The sequence below is a fragment of the Mus musculus genome, chromosome 2 (assembly GCF_000001635.26).
Source record: "Mus musculus strain C57BL/6J chromosome 2, GRCm38.p6 C57BL/6J".
In the NCBI taxonomy this organism is placed as follows: domain Eukaryota; kingdom Metazoa; phylum Chordata; class Mammalia; order Rodentia; family Muridae; genus Mus; species Mus musculus.
This window is the reverse complement of record NC_000068.7, coordinates 160,233,447-160,252,133: the sequence shown is the minus strand read 5'-3', so window position 1 is coordinate 160,252,133 and position 18,687 is coordinate 160,233,447. Positions and strand designations below refer to the sequence as shown.

Here is an 18,687-nt window from a genome sequence, read left to right as displayed (position 1 = left end):
ACTCACGGATACAGAGAGACTAGCTGATTGGTGAACTCCAAGGATCCCTCTGTCTCTTCCTCCTCAGTGTCATGATTATAGGAGTGCGTGTGGCCCCCATGCCTGGCATTTCACATGCTTGTTGGGGCTCTGAATCCAGGGCGCCATGCTTGCAGAACAAGCATTTTGCCTCCTGAGCCACGTCTCCAGCCCCTGACTTGCTTGACTTTCATGACTCTGCATAGTTGGCACCATCATCACTTCTGTTTTAAAATATGAGTCTGAGAGAGGTTAAGGAAATTGCCAGAGACTACAGAGCTGATGATAGACAGAGGAGGGAGGTCTAAATTCATTTTGCCTGCCTATTATGATACATGGGGAGACATTCATATCTGAGTCAAAACTGTGTGTGTAAACTCCTGTGTGTGACAAATGCCCCTATGCGGATATCATACTTTGGCTATTGGTCTTCACTTCTACCTCCTTTGGGGCAGAGTATCTTTGTTTATTTCTTAATGTAAATGTCAATGTCAGGCTGGCTAGCCTGTGAGCTTCTAGGCATCTCCAGTGCCCTTCTCTTATTTTGCTGTTCAAGAACTGGGCTTACAGGCACAGGCAGCCACACCCAGCTTACATGCATTCTGGGGACTTGAACTCAGGTCCCCGTGCTTGTCTGAGAAGCACTTTATGCACTCAGCCATCTCCCTCGTCCTAGATTCAAACTTTACTTCCTGTCTCACATCCAAGGATGACTAGAGATAAAGTCTATCCCTATCGAGCTCATCCGGAAGAGATGCTTGTGAGAGCTGGGACTGTGACAGCTCTTTAGGGCAGCATGCTTTAGGACTCTAGCCATCTTTCTTCCCCTCATAAATTGTCTAAAGGACACAGGCTTGAGCGCTTAAAGCCGCCTCTCTCCTCACATAACCAATTACAGAACTAATTGGGAACTGTTTTTATCTGTTCATTAAGGTAGATATAATTAAAGCAACATTTCGTTAAGCGACTTCGAGCGTGTGCTTTAAAGTAATAATTACTACTTTTATTTCTTTGAGACTCTTTCTAATTTGTCTTGGCTCCACCACAGGCTCTCTTAAGCTCTCTTGGTCTCCATTATCTATTAGAAAGATTTCCACTCCTTGGTTTTGTATCCTAACCTTTTCAGCCTGCTGTCCTCTTAGGAATCAACTCTTCAGAGAGGCTCAGACCTGCATTCTCCAGCCATGCCTTCCCCACCATGATGAACTGTAGAAGCTGAAGTCTTCTTCAAGTCCCTTCTGTTAGGGATTCTGTCACAGTGAGGAAAGAGTGAGAGGCACATTCCGGTTCCCTTATTTGGCATTTCATGGCATTCGCCACCAGTAGTAAGTTTTTCACTGAAATCAGGGCCTCTTGCCTGAGCCTTTTCCTCATGTTTCCTGAGTGCCCCAAACAACAGCTGACCCTTGAACATCAATGGGCTGACTGATGATACAAATGGGCTTCAGTTTGTACTGACCATGTTGGATTCCACACGTGCACTAATATGATTGCTGTTTCTTTTCACCCCTACTTTCTACTTGCTTCTCTTATTGCACAAGCATACAGGTACACTCAGGCATGTGCACTCATATACACAGGCACACAGAATGAGTGACAGCTTCAATATCCTTTTTTTTTTCTTTAAGCTACTTCCTCTTAACCCTCATAACCCAGCTCCTGTATTGGTCTATTGGTGGCACCGGTGGCGGGGAGTGGTGTTCCCATGGTGCCTCTGAACAATGGTGCAATGTCCCTTGGATCAGTCCAATTCTCAGGGTTCCACTGTGCCACTGGCCGAGACCTAGGGGACACTTTCTTAGCCCAGAAGTTCAAGGTCTGGAACTCCATTTTTGACCCTTCCCATCCCTTAGGTTTGGGTCAAGCCTTTTTCTTCCCCTCTCTGTCTTGCTTCTTCTATTGTACCCTAAACAGAGGAACCTCAGAGCGGAGGTTGCCTCTGTCCAGACTGAGGGTTTCTGTGTAGTCATCACAAGATCATTAGCATGAGGCTGGGGCTGAGTCCTAAAGGGGGTCTTGTCTCTGGCCTGCGGCCTTCTGGAGCAACCCCCAGTATCTCATTGCACAACTGTGAAATCTGTGAGTTGGAGTGGAAGACCTTTGACCTTGGATTCTGAGCTTTTGGAATCAGTGGTGGTTTGCTCTGGTGTCTCTGTTCCCAGCCTGTCTCTGCTCCTCTTCTGTTCTATGGGTTCATGTCCTCTTTCAACTTTTACCCTGAACCCTGCCCCTTCCCAGTTTCTATGGTCTGCTCCACCTACTGCCTGGGCCAATGGGAGAGCAGAAGAGGCCTGTGTGAGGAAGAAGAGGTGGAAAAGCCTTCACACCTCAGGCCAGCATTGCAGCTACCCAGAGCTCTAGGCAGCAGCTTCTCAACGCCACGGGGTGGGGAGCATCTGGCTTCCTGTCTGCTGGGGATGCTAGGGTGGTCACGGTTTCTGTCAGCTGACCTTCCAGCTTGCCTCCCAGTGTTTACCCTATCTCTCACAGACTCCTCATTGTGTCCATACCACCACCACCATTCCCAGACATACCTCATCAGCAGCTCTGTGCCTCTATTCTCCTACCAACAGAATCTGGCAGACGGTGGTTCAGGACTTGGGTTTTGGACCCAGAACCTATGACTTACTGCTTTAAGCTTCCATCTCCTCTTTTCTAAAATGGGCTTCCTGCTTTCCGAAAGCAAGGTAAGGCATGGCTCTCATTGACACATACTTTCTGAGCACCAGTGGCCTGACAGGCACTGAGCTGGATGCTGGGGTGACAGTAATGATTAAGACAGTCTGGGGTTGGGGGATGGATCCGTTGGCAAAGTGCCTGCTGAATTAGCATAAGGACGGACCTGAGCTAGAGCTGCAGCAGCCACACAAAAAAGCTGGCACTGGCAGGCAGCCTGTGTGTCTAATCCCAAAGCTGAAAAGGTGGAGACAGGGGCATCCCCAGCACTTGCTAGCCAGGCAGTATAGCCAACTTGGAAAGTGCTGTGTTCAATGAGAGGCCCTGTCGCCCCACAAAAGGTAGGTTCAATTGAGGAAAACACTGGGTGTTGACTTCTGGATTCCACATTCATGTACACCCTTACATGTGTATCCCTATATACATATGCACACCCTGAGTCCAGTTGGAAGAGCCACAACCTCAAGTGGAAACAGAAGGCTTTTGTAGAATATACTGAGATACCCTTAACAGATAGATACACAGAGCTAGCACGGTAAGAGGCTGAAGAGCAAACAGATAGGAAATAGCCATAGTGACTGAAGGCACTGGGGTGGGGTGAGGGTCTTCTGATGGAGTAGACAGCAAAGGGCTGTTTTAGATGATAGCATCCAGAGCTCTAGAGGATGATCCTTTGTGACCTCAGTTTATGATGTCATCAGTCCCCACACTGAGCAATAGCAAGGGACCTTCCTGATGCCATGGGCACAAACCACTCCAGCTCCCTGCAAGCCCCAGAATCCATTGAATCTTGCTTTGTGACCAGAACTGGGGCACAGAGTTCACTTCCCTGCAGCCGGGGGAAGGATGAAAACATACAGCGTGTTCTCCCTCTCCGAGCATTTAAAAAGCAGTAATAAATAGATGAGAGCCCGGGAGGTGTGATTGATTTGTTTTATGAATCACAGAAGAGGCCGTAACTCACGGGAGATTAAGGTTGAAGTAAGTTGTTCGGCTCTTGCATTACACGTGGAGATTAATGACTTATCACAGAAGGCCCCACGTTAACCTGGCTCACCCACAGGGAGTTTAATAGCAGGGCCATAGAGGGTGGCTTGTAATAGGTGAACAAATGCTGCCTGCTTGTGTGTGCCCATGATTCTCACTGAAGGGGACCTGTTTGGAGTTATAAGGGCTTGGGAACTGGAGTGGCTTTCTATTGGGAGAGAGGGTTGAATTGTTTTCAAGAATTCCTATGGACTTTCCAATATAAGATTTCTATGGGGGTGGGTGGGTAAAGGTTGATGCTGCTTCCGGTATGAGCATAACACTTCCCGAATGTGCCAGGTCCTGTGTGGATGGCTTTATGTTGAACTCTCACAACTGCCCTCTGAGGCATGTATTATTGAACCCATTTTGCAGTTGAGAAACATGGCTGGAGGCTGCAGGGCATTATGGGAAAGCAGGGGCTGCTGGGTCTGGGTTCTAATCCTGGGTGCGTGTTTCTTCATTATACTTATTTACTGCCCTGGGGCTCTAGGTGAAATGACAGCTGTTAATGGAAGACATAGATCCTTTGCAGAGTGGTCTCTAGGCTTATGATGTGTGGCACTTAGTAGGTACTCATTTAGAAGTCATCTAAGGAGCTGGAACTGTAAGAAGGGACAGGAGAAGAAGAAGCCACCATGAACATTGCAGACAAGGTTCCTGTATGAGCCTGCGGAGTTCAGTGGAGTTGGTTAGGAGGAATAGATTCAGGCTAGGGACGAGGTTAGAATCTCGACTTAACCATGGTGCAAAGTCTCAGGCTGAGAGTGCTGGGTGACGTGATGATGTGGGACACGGAAGGTAGTCTGGGAAATTCAGGCTAACAGCTATAACTACAGACCCAGCCTCCTGCTGGCATCCACCCTGTCTAGGACAGCAGCTGACTCGGAATGGGGCCTGGAGTTGCTAGTGTTGATAGTAGACTTAGCCCCCAGTGGGGCCGCAGGAGGCCTTTGACATTCTTCCTCTCAGCCCACTTGCGAATCTTTAAATCTCAGGTTCTACTTCTGTCCCCCATGACCCACATTTTGCCTGGATGATTAGAGTCTGGGGTCATAGTCCCTGCTGTTGGCACATGTCCAGGTGGAACTTTAAATGTCATGTCTCCCTGCTTTCTGGTCTTTGCACCCAGAGAAGATCTTAAGTTTTTTTTTTTTTTTTTTTTTTTTTTTTACAATTCTTCACCTTTACCAGAGACCTTTATGCTGCTTAGAAATCTGGCTTCAAATGGAATCAACCCCGATTAATACCTAGGAAGCTGGAATCTCTGAATCCTAACAGGAAAGAAAGGGACTTGCCTTCCAGTGGGACGAATTGCCCTTAGGAACACTTGAGATTTTGTTACCTTCTCAAAGCAGATTTGCTCATCCCCCTGCCTCATACCTTTGCAACCGCACCTTCTCCTTGCTCCATTTATTTCTGCAGGACACTGACAAGGCCCCTCCCCATCCATTCTAATACACCCCTTCGGTTGACATAGGGTCTTGCTATGTAGTTTTAGGCTTACCTTAAATTTGTGATCCCTCCGCTCAAACTCCTGAACACCAGTACATACCACTCTACCCTGTTTGTAATCTTCTTATTCATTACATCTGCTTCTTTCCTCTCTCCTCTTACTGAAAATAAACATACAGGGCTAAGATTTATTTTTCTTAATGCATCTACTGTTCTATCTTTGGCCATAAATAGCATCTGACACATAGTAGGTGTCTAGGAACAGCAATGAAGCTGATCAGTGAGTTTATTGGAGCCTCCAGAGATCTGAGCCTCCTACCCTGGAGTTCCTGCTCTGTCCTAGTCTGACTCAGGGACTCTGGTCCCTGGGCAACTCACCAGGGCTCATTGGCCCCTGACTTGGCTGTTCAACTTTGCCCCTTGGATTCTGTCTTGGCCTCTGGCCCAGACTTTCCAGGAAATCTGAACCCAGCCATCCCTAGTCTTGATTTGTTACTTCTAACTTATCTCTAAGAGCTCATGGGGCTCTTCTCCTCTGTGGGGCCCCAGTCGCACTGAATGCCTAGGCAGACTGGATCTGAAGTCAATCCTGAGGCCATCCAGAAGGTCTTCTTTTGGACAGTCAGTCAAAAAACACTGAGTTACAGAGTCAACTGACTTTAGCTCTCCCGGGAAGTGATGGGCTATGGGCAATGTTATGGGAGCTTGGTGGAATTCTGGAGCTCACCATTGGAGGCTGTGCGATGCTGGGTGTGGCAAACCCTTTGTGGTTAACAGAGTCAGGGCCCTGACTTTATTCCCCAAATCCCTCGCTATGTTTGATTGGGGGAGCCTCCATGGCTGCAGCACCTGTGTATGGGACTCCAAGCTGAAAATGAGGACAGGGGATGGGATTTATAGCCCTCTGCTCCACTGCTCTCCAACTGGGGTAACTCAGAGATGTGACTGACACTGGGGGACACATCCAGATCCTCTCCTCCTGGGTGTTCCCCCGGCTGGGTGCCCTTGAAGTCACCACTCCTCACAAACCTTCTTCCTGGAATGCTTTCAAGTGGAGGTGCTGTTGTTGCTGCATTCTCTCTCTCTCTCTCTCTCTCTCTCTCTCTCTCTCTCTCTCTCTCTCTCTCTCTCTGTCTCCCTCTCTCATTCCCCCTCTCTCCTTCCCTCCCTCTCTATCTCTCTCCCTCCCTCCCTCCTTCCCTCCCCACCTCTGTGTGTCTGTCTGTCTGTATATCTGTCCAACAAACTAAAGTTGAGAAACCTGATGCACAATTCCTGGCCAGTACTCTTAAAGCATTTCAAAGTCAAGGAAGGCTAAAAATAAGCATTAGCCCAAAGGGAGTTTAAAGAGCCAGGGGTATCAAATACAATGCATGGCCTGGGATGGTTGAACCAGGAAGAACACAGAGCTTATAAAAGACTTTAATTAACGCAATTGACAAAATGAGTATGTGCTTTGTAGGTGGAGTGTCGTTGTTCCAGCGTTAAATGCACTAGTTTTGACCATTATACCATGACTGTGTTAAAGAGCTCCCCTGTTCCTAGGTCATGCACATTGAAACGTTTAGTGGTAAAGATGTTTGGTGTCTCTAAGTTATTTCTCCTTTATTATCATCAGAGTTCTCAGCGAAGAGAGCAGGGGAATGATAAAGTCAATACAAGTTGGGCAAAATGTTGCCATTGGGGAGCCTGGATAAACATATACTGAAGCACCTTGTGTGTGGCTGCAATTCCTCTTTAAATTCAAAAGGACCAAAAGAATGGAAGGGGCGCCAGTCTTTGTGCCTGTTTGGAGGGACCCAGCCTAAGATATCCCTGAGCCTCAGTTTCTTCCCGTTTTAAAACAGATCATGTTTTCCCTCTGCAAGGATTAAAGCGGCAGCCAAGTGAGCCAAGCTTAACGCAGAGAGCCCGAAATCCTGCGTTCTGAATCACAGAGTCTGGGATGCTCCAGATTGCTAGCCGCATCCTTCAGGGTTTCAGAGTGCATGCTGCAGTCTCTGCTGTTATCTCTCTCCTGGCCTGTGCTCTACTTTCTCACTCTGCAGCTCTGCTTGTCTTTTTTTTTTTTTTTTTTTTTTTTTTTTTTTTTACGGAATCCTTCCCAGTCTGCAGCTGTGGTCAGTGATTTTTGTAGATTAAAAGAAAACCCGGGGGCGGGGGGAGAGTTTCCTGGGGAGATCAAAGAGTCAGCCTAACATAAAAGAAATCTTATAAAACTATATATATTAGGAACAAAACAAAACAAAAACCCCCAGCCCGGGAGCATGACCCATATGTCAGAGCCAATAAGTCCAAGTGCCTGCGATCTGCTCTATAGAGTTGCCAACTCAGTCAGGAATGCTCCTCTGTCCACACAGCCAGCCGCATAAAAGGGAGATTTTTATGGAGTCTGGCATAAGGATGGGGCAGGATTCCTATGTCCAAGGCTTTCTAGGAACTGATGTGGTTTCTTTCACCTTGACTTAAAATTAAAGCCGTTTATGGAATTATAATTGATATTAAAAATACCAAGTTTTAATGTATAGAATTTGATGAGTTTGCAGAGGACTAAGCGCCCATGATCCCATCACCTAATCAAGGTAATGTATGCACCCATTTCCAAAAGTTCCTTGTGTTCTCTCGCCTCCCTCTCCATTTCTTTGTGTGATAAGAACAATTAAAATGAGAAGTTTTTTCCCCTCTAAAATGTTTTGGTGCAGAATACTGTATTGTTAGCCACAGAGGCAGTGCTGTGTCCCAATTCACTAGAGTCGGTTCGCATAACTGAAGCCTTTAACCCTCCTTTTCCCTTCCCTGTGCCCAGCCTCTGGCAACCAGAATTCTATTCTCTGCATCTTTAAGGGTGACTCTCTTAAATATATCATTTAAATGGAACCAAATACATACATCCCTTCTGTGACTTTCTTGTTTCACTCAGCGTAGTGCCCTAGTCAAACTCCTGTTACTTCAGATAGACAGAGTAAGACTCCATTGTATAGATGATGGCTCTCTGGAGTGGATGCAAAGATCCTAATTTGTATGCAGCTTTGCGGAACTAACAGACAAGCAGTGGTACCACATACTAGATTCTTTGATATGAGCATCAAATACTGTTACCAAACTCTTTGGGTTAGGTTTCTATAGATTATAAAACAACTCTCAATGCCTGTCTTCGCCCATCCCATAGGTTGTCTTTCAAATGCTTAGGATGAACGTCTATGGGAGAGGACAGTGTTTGTTGCCCTGTGACTGTCTGTTCATCATTTAACCTCCTAATAGTCCATGCCTGGGTCTTAAGAGCTCATATAAAGCAGGTTGGCTACTGTGTTGAGTTCTGGTCTTGGACAGGGAGAGTTTCTGTCTTAACACAAACAAACAAAAACAAACAAAAAATGACCCCAAGTAGGCCTTACTAGACTCTCCCTTGAGTGAGGAAAAACTTCTTGTTTGAAGGGATAGCCAAGGGAGTGTGCTCTCGGTGAGGAGAGAATCCTTTCGAACCCATGAAAAACACCAGGGCTAAGTACAAGAACCCAATATCATATACTATGGCAGAGAGCAGAAGCGAGAGATTAACACGAGAGGTACTTTAAGGTCAGCATCACGATGAACACCTATCCCACACCGGTAGAGCCTTCCGCATGGGATCAATGTCCTTCTAAGAAGACACAGGAGAACATTGTTTGTCACTGTCCTTGGTCACATGAGAGTGAAGCCAGAAGATGGCTTCAGGTAAGCAAGATGTGTTTAGTGCATTAGATAGTAGGTCCTCCTGCTGCTTTGATTTCTTGGCTGCTGTTGGCTTTCTCAGCCTCCAGAGCATGAGACGCAAACGGGTTTGCTTGAGTCCCCCAGTCTAGGGTACTTTGTTACAACGATGTGATCGAAGCGAGTTAGCTATCCTAGGAGGAGTTGAGAGGTAGTCCCCCCCCCCCCCCAGAAGAAGCAAAGAGATCTTCATAGCTCTGTAAAATCCCATTGATCCTGGTAGTGGCCTCTGAGTCAGTAGCTAGCTGACTGCATATTGTGGTCGTGACAGGTCTCTTCTGGGCTTCTCCAATTTCTTAGTCTTGTCCTATCTGCCCTGACACCCTCCTTCTGGGATCTGTACTCAATGGCTTCCCTAGGCTGGGTGGATCCCAAGGGTGGGGACTGTCTCAGTCACCCATGTCATCCTGACCTCCAGCACTGGGTGTGACATACCATTGGTACCCAGTGAATATCTGATGAATGAAAATGAGGCAGCGATCACAGACAAGATGCAGTTGCCTCACCCATAGAGACAAGGTGATGGGCTGGGGCCTGCTATAATTTCACTGACGTGCAGACACAGCTAAATGTCGCACAGGCAATGAGGACATCTAGCACAATCTAGTTAATTTTATTTGTGGTGGCAATTATAATAATGATGATAGTAAAACTCCTCAAACACCCCCCCCCCAATATTCTGAATTGAATTGCCAGAATATCTGGATAGCTGCCAGTTTCCCGTTTTGCTTTGGATGCAGTGTTGATTCCCTTAGTTTGCTGGTTCAGAGGGTCTCGGGAGTTCAAGCCAGTCAGGAGTCAAATCGCTTCTTCATTTGGATAGTGGATGAGCTGGGGGGTTGTAAGAGGAACGTGGAACCAAGTTCTCTTCTCATCCAGGCATCTGCGGTTTGTGTAGTTTTGTATAACTCTCTCATCTTAGGGTCCATGCCTGTGAAATGGGAATAACTACCTACCACGTCACACAGGGAAGATTCAAAGACGGGAAGCTCAGGCTGATGGGAGAGAGGGTCAGTTCAGCAAATGCTTCACTTCGCAGTGCCCGTATCTGGGCAGGATTCAGCTTAAGGCCTCTCTTCAAGACAGAACACCTGCCCTGCCCATGGGTAACACAGAGTGCTCTTGGTTCCTACAGGCCCTAGCCTATGCAGATCTTAATACAAGCATTGGAGCCCTGTTGGCAGCAGATGACGAAATGGCTCTTTGGATATAGCGTCCTGCCACATTGTAAATTAAGCTACCAGTACATGTTAGTCACAGGAAAATGATAGCTTTTGGGGGAGGCAGCAGCTAAATGGTAGATGCAAAAGGCACAGATTTCTGATACTTGACGGAAACCTGTACGTTGCTTGTAAGAATCCAAACCTATAGGTCCACTAAACCACATGAGAAAGGAGTATACTTTCTGACCATGTTTGAGGTGGGGAATGCACAGGGTAGCAGGGGCCAGGGTCAGGGCTAGTGAGGGATCTGTGCATCTGCCAGGGATCTTTCCAGCAGGAAACATTACAGTATATAACTATGCCTGAGACTGGGTAAGGTCAGGGGTGAGGCAGCCATTCATCCCATAGAGAGATAGTGGGGGTGAAGACTAAGACCTTTGTGAGGCACCTTGTGATCTTATCCACGCCACCTGGGCTCTCTGCACTGAAGACTCTCTACTTGGGCACAGAACGGTTAACGTATTCATTGTAAAGTGGAAGGGGAAAAAACTCAGAAAGTAGAGGTTATAAGGTTCTTTGGTTACACAAATCACCAAATGATAACATTTAATTATTTATAGTACATTTTGAGATCTTAGGATGAAAGCTATGGAGGCCACCAGAGCTTATTAACTGCTTGTCAGGGACCTTTGTTCAGCTAATAGAGGTAATTATTACATTAATTTGATGCAATGGTGAGAGGAGTAGAGGGCTGTCCCTCCCAGGCTTCCTCCTCACCTGCTTCTTAGACCTCCTCAGCCTCACACCAGGGAGGGAATGTGTGCTCACCTGTTCTGAGCCCTGGCTTCACATCCTGTGTGCCACAGCCTGTAACAATGCATTGCGGGTGAAGGTTTCCCAGGCTTTTAAGGGCAGATGAGGCTGATCTTTGCAGTCCTGGGGTATCAATCATCGGCTCTAATTAGACTGTAAATGTCCTTTTATTCCTCTCCTCTCGAAGCTTGTTGCAGGTCACATGGCTTGTATGTAAATCTCAGCCCCAGGAGCAGTTTGATGGCTGTGGTGACCGTAGGTAGTAACTCAGACTCCTCATAAATGGAAAATAAAAACAACAACCCATTACTGATGGTGGTAGGTCTGCAACCTGCACACAGCCCCTCGTAAACTTGAGCGATTGCTCCTGTGCTTGGCTGAGGACAGGGCCAGGGAGGGGGCACCAGGTGGAGGGGAGGGAGGGGAGATTTGTGACCTGTAATTTCCAGGTTCTGTCTCTGCTCTCTGTCCAAGCCCAGCCCTGCCACAGGTGCCAGAGAACTTCAACCTGTTCTGCCCGGGCAAGCAGGAAGTGGCTTATCCCAGGCCCCTGTCTCCACCCGTGGGCAGGGCTTCATGCTGCTGTGCGTTTCTGTAAACTGGTGCGTATGCTGGAGGTTACTACACTACCTGTGCGTTTCTAGCATTGGCCCACCGATATTGGAGGGGTGGTGTGAAGAAGCAGAAAGGGCAACACCACAAATGTGAAGCTGCTGTTGCTTGCCTTTGCTATGGCTGCATCTGGGGCCTGGTTTATTTCTTCAGTTCTTCTCAGCATCTAGAACCAAGCTGTGTGCATAGTAGAATGAGTTTTTTGAATGAAGAATCGGATTCCAATTTAAACAGAGTAAGCAAAGTCTTGGTTCTGGGCATGGCCTGGGTCCTCAGTCTGTTGTTGACTTGCTGTGGTAAAGTGAGCTTAGATTGGCCTGAAAATCGTGATCCTTCTGCCTCAGCACCCTGAGAACTCGGATTATCAGGATGCTCCACCATGGCAGGCTTAGAAGGTGCTTTTTGTTGTTTTGTATGTGTACATGTTATTACATGCGCGCATGCATGTGTGCACATGCGCATGTGTGCAGATGCTTGTGGAGGTCAGAGGGTGATGTTGGGTATCTTTCTTGATCACCTTTACCTTATTTTTTGAGGTAGGGTCTCTCACTGAACCTAGAGCTCTCTAATTCAGCTAGACTGGCTGGCCAGTGTGTCCTATGGGTCGTGTCTCTGTCTTCTCCTGGGGTGATAGGCACGTGCTGGGTTAATCGTTTTTACTTGGGTTCTGAGGATCCAAGTCAGGTAATTCTTTTTCAGAACAAGCACTTTAACAATTGAGCCATGTCCCTGGCTCAGAAGATGATAATTAGGAAAAAAAAACCCTGGTTTGAATAGAGGTGAAGGAAGTGACTCCAAGTGGTTTGTTTGCACGTGGTGTGAGGGTTTCCCAAAGTTTTGTGCATTGCTACTTAATTCCATTCGCTGAATTGTGAGGCATCAAGAGTATGGTATTTAATCTAACTAGGGTATTTAGGGATGGGCCTTGGAGTGTGGTTAAAATTAAGACAGTAATTCAGCAGGATTCCTCAAGTCAGGATCCCTCAGGACAGAATCTTGGTGGCTTTGTAAGAAAGGGGACAGGGGCCAGATAGACCTGTGCATATACATAGGTGTGCCTCCTGTCTCCTGCCAGGTGATGCTGGGCACTGCTTCTGTGCCAGTGAGAAGACCTTACCCCTCCAGAATTGTGAGTCCAGTTAAATCTCTTTTCTGTATAAATCACCAAACTCTGTCATTATATACTAGAGAGAGAGTGTAGACAAATTTATAACCTCCCACTAAGCTCAGGGGCTGGGTTCAGATTGGGTCACTGTGCACTAAACTGTCCTCCATGGCATGGAGATTGGATCTTCATGTGCTCTGGAAGATAAATAGGAGGCAGATTGTCTTTGGAAAGACTCACAGGAGATGTGGGAAACTCATCAGATCCCAGTAGGGTCCAGTTTGCCAACTGGAGAGGCAGTAGAGAAGGGCCAGCGCTCTTTTCTCTCCCTGTCCCTCATGTGACTCCCTGCTCACCCTTATGAGTTCCCAGTACCTGGAAAAGTCCAATGATCATGTTGCATTTTTAGTTAAAAGAGTTCCCACTCTGTTCCAAATCTCAGGCAAGAATTAGAAACACTGACCCATTCATGAGAGTATCAGTTGGTACTGTCTGCACAAGTTTGTCTGACTCACACGGCCCTCACAGTCCGTGTTCACTGAAGCAGTAACTTCTTGGGTCTCCAAATCCTTGCCCAAGTCAAAGTTAGGGATTCAGACATGATCAGACCCACAGTGGAGCATGTTTTCATTCCAGCAAGTCCCTGGCAGATGGCTCTCATGTGCCTCAGGAGGATAGGTGGACTGTGTGTGGAAAGCTGAGTCAAGGAGTTTTTTCTTAATTACATTCATTTACTATTTGTTAGTATCATCATCGTCATCATCATCATAGTCATCATAACCATCATTTATTGGGGGACTTGCAACAGCCCATGTATGGAAGTCAGAGCACAAATTTCAAGTATATCTAAGCTCCGCAGAAGGTCCATTCTGCTCCATCACTCAGTTCCTGTGTGGTCCAAATAGTAAAGGCTCAGAGGTCTCCGAGCTCTGAATCCTCCATTCCCTGCCTGCCTCTGATGATATGTGTAAATATAAATGCACAGGCACACACACACACACACACACACACACACACACACACACACACACACACTCCTAATGAGGTTGTGAGTTTGGAGTAAGCCAACCTCTATTGATGCTGATGCACTGCTCACCCCATAATCGTTTGGTAAAACCAAATCAAAAGAAAATGCAAATTCCAGATGTCTTCAAACTCACCACAAACAATAGTAAGGGATAAGGTGGCCAGCACTTCACTTCCTGAAGATGCCAGAACACAGTTCAGTCTGGCTTCTCCCTCTCCCAGACCCCAGGGACATGGAGTGGAGCTGTGGGCTATGGGTCCAGCAACAAGGTTGGGCAACGCAGAAGGATCATTTGAAGATGGTAAGATTAACAAGGTCATGGGCAGAAATCTCAGAGAGCAGGAACTGAGGCGTTAGAGTGCAGAGAAAGTTGAGAGTTATCTTCTGAGAGTTTGCAATGATTCTTAGCTTCTGGGATGAATGTGGTCTGGGACCTGTTCATGCGACTCACAGGCCATGAGGAGAGACAGACAAGGAGACCAGGAAGTACAGATGCACAGAGAGCTTCAAAGGGGGAAGTTCAGCAGAGTCTGGTGCCATCTCTCACAACAATTATGAAGAACTCCCTATTACCAAGCAAAATGCATGTGTGAACTCATCAGGTCCCCAGAGCAAGACACTGAAATAGATATTTTTCAAGAAGCTGTGGCTCTTGGAGGTGAGGTAATGCCTGGTAACCAACTGGTGAAGTTGGGCATAGGACCTGGTAGCTGTGTGGTTCTCAAACACAAAGAACTCTGCTTCAAGCCTTGTCTAGAGATTGGCCAAGCAGCAGCTGCCAGGATCCTCCTATATTCTATTCCCCAAGGGCACACCTCTCTTCTCCTAAGGCAGGAGGTGAGACCCTGAGGCAGCCAACCTTAAAGCAAAGACAGGCATGCAAGAAGGAAGTGAAAGAGGACCATTTCTATCTCCTTCCTTTGGGGGTGACTTTATTGTCTCTTTTAGTGTTGTACAAAGTTGGCATTCATTCAGTCTTCTCGGGCATGTACTTCCTTAAAAGGCTCCTAGTGCCTATGATATTGGGTCTCCTGGAGACGGGGTTTTAGCTTTCCCTTTTCACATAGCATCAGTGGGGGCTTGGGAGATGTCTGGGGTCTATTCTGAAAACTGAGGGATGAAGGAGTATACTCATGTTTTTCAGCTCTCTGAGCTGCTTCTTACATGTCATGGACCAGCTCTCTAATTCAGAAAACTGATGCAAAGGGACCATAACCTTGAGAAGCCTGAATGGGTGAGTCCAACCAAGGAGCCCTCACAATCTCTCTTCCCAGCAAGGTGAAGGTTAAGCAAATTTTCACTGGACAATGCGGAGAAGGGCAAAGACTTATTTTTAGAACCAAATCGGACAACTTCCCGTCTTGGTTGCTTTGAATGTTCAGACACTTCTCCCTCTACTCTTTAAACTTCTGTTTTCCATCTTCAGCTGGAAGTGGTGAGGGCCAAAACTGAAAGCGGTCGCCCTGAGGAGTGAGTACTGACATGTGCTCAATGGAAAGTTTAATCTTAAAGTAAGCAGGGTGAGGCCAAAGTTCAGTCATCTATTGAACAGCAGCCAGTGGTTACTTCTGTTTTGAAATGCTGGGGCTTGGTGAAGAGCAGCTATCTCTGATCTCTCAGGATCACAGACTGATGTGGTGAAGAGCAGCTATCTCTGATCTCCGAGGATCACACAGACCGATGATGGGGAACACGGGCAGTCCAAATATCCCACTGTGCAAACTTAACACAAGGGATAACTGGCTGTCCCATTCACACCGAGATAAAGAACCAATCCTACAGGGAAGGCCAATTACGCCAACTTCATGAACTCGGTGTAAATGCTAATGAGTGTGTAACCTGAACCAATTTGGATGTCCTATGTGATTCAGCCGTGTTTTGGTAACTTTAGCATAAGTTTAGTTTCTGAAGGAAGTTTACCATGAAAATGGCTACTCTATAAGTTCCCACATTCAAGATCCTGTCTTGAACAGGCTCCCTGAAGTTCCTTCTATTTTCAGTTTTAACACACACACACACACACACACACACACACACACACACACACACACACACAGAGAGAGAGAGAGAGAGAGAGAGAGAGAGAGAGAGAGAGAGAGAGAGAGAGAGAGACATGCTCTCCCCACCACACCTCTTAAATATCTCAGTCTTTGTTAGCCATACAAGTTGATCTTTGCTTCCCATGAGTATCCTTATGAGGAACATTTCCTGGATGCTACCTCCCAGAGAAGCGAGGAGAGATTGAGGCTCTGTCTTGATAGCATTGAGAAATACCTGGGAGATTAGGAAAGAACAGCACCGGGAGTGTTTGTGAAGGCAATCCCAGAGGATCAGCTAAGGCAGAAAGACCTGTCCTGCATGTGGGAATCCCCAGAGGCTGGCGAAAGAGGATGGCACACTGGACTAAAAAGGAATAAGAGCAGAAAGCTCACTCTTTCAAGAGTTCTCTCCCACTCTGCTTGCTGCTTGCCATGAAGAGAGGTGACTGATCACACCCTTTCCACTGTCATGGGCTGAAAGTTCTGAAACAAGGAGCCAAAATATATCTTTCTTTCACTACATTGTTTTGCTCATGTATTTTGTCACCACAAAGAAAAATGAACAGAGGAGCAAGTCCTGAAATGTCATATTCTAATGATTTTTTTTTTTTTTTATCTCTACTGCAGTAAAATGGGGCTAGCACTCTGGACATGTTCCTCAGAATAATGGAGCCTATTGAAAGTTTGAGAGAGTATTAAAAAACAATAAGATTTATATTTATTTTTTATTAATGGATGTGCATGTGTAAATGCATGTGTATGTGCCATCTGTGTGTGGGTACCCATGAAGTCCAGTAGAGGGCGTTGATCATCTGGAACTGGATTCATAAGCTGTTGTGAGCTTCCCAACTTGGGTGCTGGGAACCAAATTCAGGTCCTTTGGGGGAGCATCAAGAGCTATCAACCACTGAGCCATCTCTCTAGACTGCAGATTTTTACTGGAACATGAAACTCAGGATCAGATTTTGAAGAAGATGGCTCTGATGGCTTGTAGGGAGAGTGAGTTCGATAAAGTGAGAGACTGGTAGCCAGAAAACCAGATGGGAAAAGGTTGCAAAAGCCTGGACCGTAAGAGCTGCATTTGGTGCAGTGCTGGATAGAGGAAGGAGGGGATGGATGTCTGAGCCATTTTAAGTGGATCAGGCAGGGGAAATGGCTTCCCATGCTTGCTGGTCATGCTTGCCAGTGTCCTCCTCTTTGTCTCAGTGGTGTGAAAGAAGGCAGAAAGGCCACATTTCCAGACACCTGTGCCTCAGTTCCTGAGCTGTGTACATACTGTAATTAATTTCATAGACGTGGATCCATGGACTCAGAACCAGCACCTGGGTGGGACTTCCCATTTCCAGCTTTTCTGCCTGCACAGATCTCGTCTCCCAGGACCAAGCTGGTGGTACTGCCCTCTTTCTCAACCAGCACCTCCTCCCTGCATGGTTTGAAATCTAGGTGGAGGCAGTGGGAACATCCAACAGAGAAGATGAACAGGATGGTATTCTGAGGAGGAGACTGGGGCTCAGGGGTAAATCCTATTAGCTTTGATGGGTTTCTTCCCATATGAAACTTGTTTTCTTATTTATGAAGTGGAAAGATGCTTCCGCTAAATGACTCTGGGGATTATAGGATGGTCCATAGAGAATGGTTACTCATGCTTGGTGCATCGTGTGTGCTAAGTAGCATCACGCTACCCCCCATTTGCCTCCATTGAAGTATGGCATGTTGGAACGGTCAGAACCATTATTTTTTAGTTGAGGATAGTGGTGCTCATATGGACACACATGTGCACATGTCCATCTCACTAGTTGTAGGCACGGTTTGAGTTGTCTTATAGCTATAAACTTGTTCTATTTCCAGCTGGATCCTGATATTTAACACACCCTCAAGCTGGACTCTAGGTTTAGACCCAAGGCTCTGAAACACAAATCTCTTTCATTCATTGGCATCTGGCAAGGTTGATCCTAGGAGTTGCCATAAAAGGTTTAAGCCTTGAAGCATCAAGATAGGCTCTGTCCTCAGTGGGCTCAGAATTCCTGCAAAACCCTGTCTCAAAGGATAAGGTGTCTCAAAGGTGGGGGCTGGCGAGACTGACCAGCAGTTAAGAGCAGTTGCTGTTCTTGCAGAGGCCCTAGGTCCAGTTCCCTGCATTCACAGAGTAGCTCACAGCTATTCATAGCCATATTCATAGTTTCAGGGGATCTAATGTCTTCTATGGATTCCACAGGAACCAGGCATGTATGTGGTGCACATACATGCATGCATACAAATACAAATACTTTAATACTTATTACAAAATAAGGTGGAGTGTAATAGAGGAAGATACTCTATGGTTGAGCATTAATTGTCATGGACATGTGCACATGAACACAAGTGCACACACATGCATGTGCTGTATATGCCACGGCACACAAGTAAATGCACATATTACAGGTAGCAGATCTTCTGCATACCAAAGCGAGTATGGTCTCATTACCTCACTTGTTCTTGTATCTCCAGTGGAAGGCTCCTGTTCTACCTGAGAGCTAGGTAGCTGGGAATTCAGAATGGGACCGCTCTACCTCATGCCAGCTAGTCCCAGCCATGTGCCAAACCTCGGAGCACCTCCACTTACCCCACACCCCCTCCTACACTAATGATATCTATTCTCACCACCCGGCAGGGTGTTCCATGGCCTAATTACTGTTTAGAAACTTCTGAAGGCGGAAAACATGATGCTAAGTGTTTAATGGTTAAAGGATTCACGTCAAGTCCAGAGAGGATGAGGATCCTGAGGTGGTGTTGGCGTTGGGCAGGGCGGAGACAGTAGTGATGCAGACTGCAGCAGGTGGATTGTGTCATAGGAGGGCAGGGATGAGGCAAAGGCTCTTGCAGTGCCTGCTCAGGCTGAAGTCAAGACTCTTAGACCTCTTGGGTCATACACTCTATTGTACTCTTATTCCTTCTGGTACAAGACCCTAATTCCCCATTATATTAAAATGTACAAATCTAGTCACCTACTTATTGTGTCCTTAG

General features: G+C 46.6%; 1 long non-coding RNA gene across 1 annotated transcript in view, besides 1 other annotated feature; it reads left to right on the top strand.

The window, feature by feature from the left end:
* The first annotated feature begins 2,187 nt into the window (after positions 1-2,187).
* Gm34805 overlaps positions 2,188-18,687 on the top strand; it is a 35,989-nt gene continuing 19,489 nt past the window's right edge. The window contains exon 1 of the long non-coding RNA XR_375182.4: positions 2,188-2,705. This is a non-coding gene — a long non-coding RNA (predicted gene, 34805). The remainder of the gene's footprint in view (positions 2,706-18,687) is intronic.
* Positions 6,977-7,641: an enhancer, noted in NCBI's record as "VISTA enhancer mm645". NCBI's record gives its function as "enhancer in: hindbrain (rhombencephalon)[4/7] | midbrain (mesencephalon)[6/7]" and the evidence as "EXISTENCE:transgenic organism evidence [ECO:0001131][PMID:17130149]".